Source organism: Miscanthus floridulus, chromosome 5 (genome assembly GCF_019320115.1).
Source record: "Miscanthus floridulus cultivar M001 chromosome 5, ASM1932011v1, whole genome shotgun sequence".
NCBI classification, from domain to species: domain Eukaryota; kingdom Viridiplantae; phylum Streptophyta; class Magnoliopsida; order Poales; family Poaceae; genus Miscanthus; species Miscanthus floridulus.
Window position 1 is genome coordinate 136,651,487 of NC_089584.1, and position 7,251 is coordinate 136,658,737.

General features: G+C 49.1%; 1 pseudogene; it reads right to left on the reverse strand.

The window, feature by feature from the left end:
• Positions 1–1,518: 1,518 nt before the first annotated feature.
• On the reverse strand, positions 1,519–6,476 carry LOC136455431 (zinc finger BED domain-containing protein RICESLEEPER 2-like; annotated as a pseudogene).
• Between the last annotated feature and the right edge of the window lie 775 nt (positions 6,477–7,251).

The window sequence follows — 7,251 nt, forward strand, 5'->3', positions numbered from 1 at the left end:
TGACTAGACGAGGTGAACAAGCGGTCTCAACTAATGGCCTGTTCGGCTGGTATTAAAGTCGGCTAAAGCTGATTTGTTGTGAGAGAAAAATGCTGTAGATTCTTGCTGATAAGTTCAAGCGAACATGTCTTAAATTACAAACACTATGAGCCTAGGAAATAGGAATGTCATAGGTAGCAGGCCTGAGATGGGTCAATTGATTCTATGATACAGATGTGTGGAAAGCTCATGAACAATACAATGGTTATTGTTCAGGTTTTTTCTTCACGAGAAACTGGTCACCGGTGGAAACAAATGGGCAGTGTGTAGTGCGATAGAATGACATAGGTAGCTAGCTGGCCTAAAATCGGTAGCACACTGAAAATAATCTAAAATTGAAATTTACAAAGGGGCTAGAAATTAAATAATTCGTGCGAGACTTAAAGCAGTTTTACCTATGAATGGTGATCACCAAGGTCCAATGGAAACTAAGAGCATCTCCAAGAGTTTGTCAAATTTTATTTGGCAAATTTTGTAATTTGCCAACTCCCAAAATTATATGTCAAGTAAAAAAACAATCCATCTCCAAGAGTTTGGCATTTTTGATTTGGTAAAATAAAAAAACCGTTAACAAAACGAAGAGGCCCGCTAAGCGAACGAAGAGCCCCGCTAAGAAATGAAGAGCCCCGGATGCCAAGCCGTATACGCGCGCGTATATTTGCGCGCGCGGAGAGAAGATTTGCCAAGTTGCTATTGATGCAAGTTGTTTTGCCAAACTGTTAGTGGCTATTTTTTCTTGTTTTGCCAAAATTATATAGATGCTAAGTTAAGATAGCAAACTCTTGAAGATGCTCTAAAGGCCACCTTGATCTGGGCAACGAACTAGAGGGGTGTCATGACAAATATAGCGACATGCAGTTACGAACAGTTTTGTTTAATCGTCTTGTCCCAACTCCCAGGCTGCACAAAATGTATGGAGTGAGTCGTGGGGGGCCAACCAAGAGGGTGGGAAACTGGGACGGAAAACCACAAATCCATAGGTCCTTTGAGCACCCAAACTGGCGGCTGCCGCCTTCCGGTTGCCACTTGCGACGAACGATCGTATAACAGTGAAGAACTGAACGGCCCTGATCGCGATGCTCGCGACTGTAAAAGAAGTGTTTAGCGCCCCCCAACCCCCAGATGGGAGTAATTGGCACGGAGACCACAGACCAGCTGCAGATGATCGATGTGATGCGCTGCGCACTTGCAACCGGCCGCGCCGGGACAAGTTGGCAAGTTGCTCGTCCAGCGGGCGATCCCCGGGCTCCGGAGGCGGAGGCCCAAGAGGCCAAGACCAAGTGGAGGCGCTCGCGGCATCAGCATACCTGGCAGCTCACGGGCCACGAGCTGCACGAGCAAGTAATCTTTTCCAAATGGGCCGCCCGGCACGGCACGGCACGGGCACGGCACGACGAGGCCCGGCACTATGCGGCACGGCGGCCCGCCGTGCCGTGCCTGTTAGTGCCACCGTGCCTAAATGGCAGCCCAGGCACGGCACTATGGAGGGGAAACCGTGCCGTGCCGTGCCGTGCCAGTGCCCGTGCCGGTCCAGGCACTAACACATTTTTCGCCGCCTTGGTCCTCTGCTCCATCACCACCTTCAACGTCAATCGGATCACCGGCTCCACCTCCAGATCCACGGCCGAAGAGCTCTTCTACCTCCTCGTCGCCCATGTCATCGTCTTCGTCTTCTCCAGGGAGCTCGCGCAACCTCTCGGACTCCTCATGGTACGCAGACAAGGCAACCTCGACTGTCTCTTCAGAGGGGGGCCGGGGAGGCATCGCCACTGGCCTCAAACGGCTGCACAAGTGCACATGAGCAAGAAGAAGTAGATCATTAGATCAAGATTCAAGAACAAGAAAAAGAAGACAGTCAAGATCAAGAACTAAAGAAAGAACAAGAACGGTTAGGGTTAGGGTTTACTGCAGATTCTTACCTCAACGACGCCGGCGACGTAGACAGAGCTCGGAGCAGCTGCGAATCAGCAGATCTGAAGAAAGAAGAAGAAAAAGATCAGGAAGAGAAAGCATCTTCCGTGCCGGAGCTGCCGGGGGGGCGAGAAGAAGAAGAAGATGAGTGCTCTTACCTGCATCTTCGGAGCCCCGGAGTTACCGTAGGGCGAGAAGAAGAGGTGGGGACGGCGACGGGTCGCCGTCGCCCGTCGGAGTCGTCCCGCGCCGTCGGAATCGGAGAGGAGAGCCAGAGAGAGCGAGAGGAGAGCGCGGCGGGGGAGGGCGAGAATGATTTAGGGTTTGGGGTGCGAGGGGGAGCCGGCCGACGACTCTGCTTATATACACCCCCACCCCAACGGCGGAATCCAACGGCTAGAATCGCAGGGGTCGGGGGATCCAACGGCCATGATGGCTCGAAGCCGTGCCGATGCCGGGCCAGGCCTTTTTTCGTGACGTACCTTGTGCTGGCCCATGGGCCGAATGTGCGGCCCAGGCACGGGCACAATGCCTAGCGGGCCGGGTCGGGCTAGTGCCGTGCTTTTTAGGGCCGTGCCCGTGTCGGCCCATCGGGCCTGGCCCATTTGAAAAACTATACGAGCAAGTGGCACGGCCGGCACCCGGCAGGCGGGACGGGAGCGCCAAAGCCAAGTATTTATTGGAATTGGAAAGCTCAATCGTGGATTCGTGGCGCGCAGCCTGCCCACGAACGGGTAGTTCGGATGTGGCCACGTACGCACGTACGAGGTGCGCGCCGAGCATCAGCCTGTTCGTTTGGCCGTGGCTTGTCGTAAACGATCGTAAATTTTCAGCCGGAATAGTATTTTTCTCTCACACAAACCAGCCAACAGTACTTCTTCACGAACCAGCAACGATACGAACCAGCCAACCGAACAGGCTGATGGAAGCCGAGTTCAGAACTGACAATGCAAGTTGCACGAACGTACGTACTAGCCTTTGCTTTTGCTCAAAGTCGTCTAGCTCCTCAGTTGGAAAAGCAAGACATTTTATAATTGTTTTTTTGGAGGAAAGTCAACTAGCTCGATCGAGCTCAGATGGTGTCTGGTTCGAGAGCTCGTATATAGGCAGCGTGGTCAGCTTTGGGAGTTGACAAATGATTGCCTTGCCTTTTATTGAAACCTGGAAGTCGTGGTTGAGTACCAAATAAAAAGAAAGTCAGCTAAGCTTCAGCTGCACTGGAGTGTATAGTATTATTACCTGTGCTAGCGTGCCGACCTGGAGCTGGATCTCCTTTTCTTCTTGTACCTACTTTACTTATTACTTGATTGATTCAGCAAAACCCAACACACTCGGCCTTCCAGTTCCACGATCCAAACCCATTGTCAAGTCTTCGCTGTGTGCATGTGTACGACTGAGAGAACAAGCAGGTAGCCAGGCAAATGCGGCGACCTCCATGTCCTCGGCCGGGCCTTGGCAACCCAGCGAATAGGGATGCAAGCGGGCCTGTCTGCAGGTGCTCACCACGCGCACCGCATCACTGCCTCCAGAACCTGCTTGCTCTTATACTTGGCCATCGGGCCGGCCCGGCTCGGCACGGCCCGGGCATGGGGCAGGCATGGCCCAGAGGATGTCGGGCCGGCACGGCACGTCGTGCCTCCTGTGCCGTGCCGCTGCGGGCCTCGTGTCTTGCCATCAGCTCAAGCACGGGCCTGTGGGTCTAAATCCGTGCCGGGCCGGCCTGCTAGGCACGGCCAAATCACCAGGCCGTGATAGCCCGAGGCCCGTAGGTTCAAAACACATTAAAAAATTCATCTCAACAAGAAATATTCAAATTTAAAGTATTTTTCCCCAGAAGAGCTTCAAACCAAAACCAAAATCATACACACAGAGAATAAGAGGAAATTAAAATGATAACTGAGCTGTGTGCAATGCTGCCTCATTAAAAACCTTTCTGGGTAAAACTCACCCTTGTGAGAAACCCCAGAAAGAGAAAAAAAGTGCGGCACAGCTCTTATAAGCCTTAAACATGTTCAAAGGTTTACATGATACATCACAGATTTACAAATACAGATTATAATCAAGTCCCAGGCTCTTAGCTCACCTCTCAAGTCTCACACTCTCACTATCTCAATCTCAACTCTCAAGTCTCAACTCAAGAACCACCAGATGCAGAAGCCACATATGCAGATGTGCTAGTAGAAGGAGCCCTAGAAGTAGATGCATCTTCATCAAGATAGAGATGCTCAAAGGAGTCTACCAGTTCTTGGTTGTCAACATCATGCTACAGTCTTTTTTCATCCAGCTTCCAATCTTTTATGCAAGCAAGCATCTCCACATGTCCAGGCAATAGTCGACGGAGCCGCTCCTCAAGTATTCTTCCTGTCAAGCTGAAACAAGATTCTGAAGATACTGTTGAAACAAGAACTGACATAATGTCTCTAGCCATGATAGAAAGCACTGGATATGTTAGCTTATGGTCACGCCACCAGAGAAGTAGATCAAAGTCATCCTTATGGCCCCGTTCGCTGGTCTGAAACTTGGCTGAAACTGGCTGAAAAACACTGTTCCGGCTGAATTGTTGTGAGAGAAAAACACTGTTCCGGCTGAAAAAAGAAGCCGAACAAGCCATTTTTAAGACAAGCGAACGGGGCCTATATGCAGTGATATTGTCACTGTCCAGATAAGCAAATAGCTCACAAGCAGCAACAGAAGTAGATAAAGAAGGACTGGGAGCAGAGGCAGGGGAAGGTCCAACAACACCAGATGCTCTAGGGCCCCCAAAAATTCTTCCCCATGCCTGCTTCCTCTTACCTGTGATGCTTGCAGGTTGTGCAGCCCTTCTTTGAGACTTAGCTGCACCAAACTTTTCTTCATACTTGTTAAACAACTTGAAAATTTCAGTTTTCACAATACCATAATAAGAACTGTAGTCAAAACCAGTTTTTTGTTGCATTATGATAAAAACATTAAATAAACCTCTCATTTTACCTCTAGGATCAAGAATGAATGCAAATGAATACAACAGAGGTATGTCCTTCCAGTATTTTAGATATTTAAGCTTCATAGGATAGACAATAGAAAACAGATTCTGATCCTTTGAACTTTCATGCAAATAAGTTATAATATCTAGCAGATGGTGCAGAATAAGTGGACTAGTTGAATAGTAAACACCAGAAAGAGTGACTGTGGAGTCATAAAAAACTTCCAGGAATTCAAGTATTTATCAGCAATATACCAGTGACTTGCAGTTAACAACGTTGAGCCATAGTTGGAATTAATGAACACAGGAAAAACATCCTTATATGGAAGTAGGTGTTTAAGCATAAGATATGTAGCATTCCATCTAACATCCATATCCAAACCAAACTTTCTAGGTCTAACACCCTTAGCAATGCAAAAGTTTTTGAACAAAGCAATCCTTTGATTAGATGAATTCAAAAAGTTAATAGCAGTTCTGAAATCCTCAATGTAAGGTTTGAACCTTTTTAAGCCAGATTTTACTATCAGATTAATAATATGGCAAGCACAACGTTGATGCACAAGATGATACTTAACCTTATTAGGATCTAAAGGTGTAGGTGCAGGTTTAGAACCCAGATAACCAGCAAACATAGGTGTCAATGTTTTCATAGCCTTAGCATTGGAAGAAGCATTGCCAAGAGTAACAAAGAACACCTTGTCAAGCAAACCAAATTCTTCAATCACACAAGCAACTTTTTCTGCAATATTCTCACCAGTATGTTTTACCTCAATCAAGCGGAGACCAATTACCTTTTTCTGCAACTCCCAGTCAACAGTCACATAATGAGCAACAACACTGATATAGTCTTCCTTTGCATTACCAGACCAAATGTCTGATGTCAGACCAACAGAAGAAGCACCAGACAACACACAATTCTTAATTATATTACGTCGTTCATTAAAAGTTTGCCAAGATCTCTAGTAGTGGTCTGTCTAGAGACCTTAACAAACCTAGGATTATGAGCTCTAACAATGTATTTTTCCCAAGCATCAGTCTCACCAATTCCTAAAGGCAGATCAAGCTTAGCAATCAAACGACATAATTCAGATCTAGCAACTTCAGGTTTATAATCCCAGTTATAAACAGAACCATCAGGATTATATGAAAGCCTAGATTGAACCCTAGCACGTTGATCAGTTTTTATCCTACATAATTTTTGGTGCCTTTTTAAGTGACCAGTGCCAGCAGCAGATCTAGCAGACAAGGTAGATTTGCACATCTTACAAACAGCCTTGGTGCAAATTCTAGAACCATTAATAACCTCATAGATCTCCTTAAAATCAGCCCACACAGGCGATTTGCGCTTACTATTGTTACCTGTACCAGCAACCGAAGGAGCAGAGCCATTGGAGTTCGTAGTCGCCATTGCCCCTTCGCCACCGTCCGCATCCACATCGATCGGAGCAGCAGAGCCGTCCCCAAGATCGATACCGAACAATGTAGCAGCGTCGGCTCGAGTGTCGTCGTCGTTCTCGCCCTCTGGGGCTAGGCCAATCGGCAGGAGGCCATCCTCATCGGCCATGGCTGCCTCTCCAGCCCCGTTCCTCGACGGTGTGGGTGGCCGCCTTGCTCGCTCTAAGCCGTAGCTAGAAGACGATGCATCGGCTATCGACCTGTGAAATAATGGAAGAAGAAGAAATCAGAAGCATACATTGAAAGAAAAAGAAGAAATTAGAACATGGTTAGGGTTAGGGTCAGGGTTTCACCTGCACAGCCGGAGCCCGGTGCCGGAGAAGACGACGAGAGAGAAGACGACACTCAGTCAGCAACGACGGTGGATGGCGGAGGAGGGACAAACAGAGACAACCAACTCACATAATCAACGAGATCTAGAGGGGAGATAGGGAGAGGGAGAAGGGAGAGGCGGAGAGAGAACAGGGAGGGGATTAGGTAGGAGTAGAGAGCTGCTCGCCGACGGTAGGCGGATCGTCGAGGTCACCTCACCAGAGTCGGGGAGGACGGAGACCGTGAGACCCAAGAGCAAGGTGAGGTGAGGAAATGAGCAAGGGTTCAGGGTGTGAGAGCCACCGCGGCCGTGGCGTGCGCTTATATATGAGGAAGGGGGGAGGCGTCAAGGTCACATCACTAGAGTCGGGGAGGACGGAGGCAAGACCATGAGGGCAAGAGCCGAGAGCGAGGCGGGGCGAGAGAGACAAGAGCGAGGCGAGATAGACAAGAAATGAGCTAGGGTTCGGGGTGTGAGAGCCGTCGCAGCCGCGGCGTGCGGCTTATATATGAGGAGCAAGGAGAGGCGGGGGCGGCTGGGCCGAGCAGCGCGCTAGGCCACGGAGAGGCTG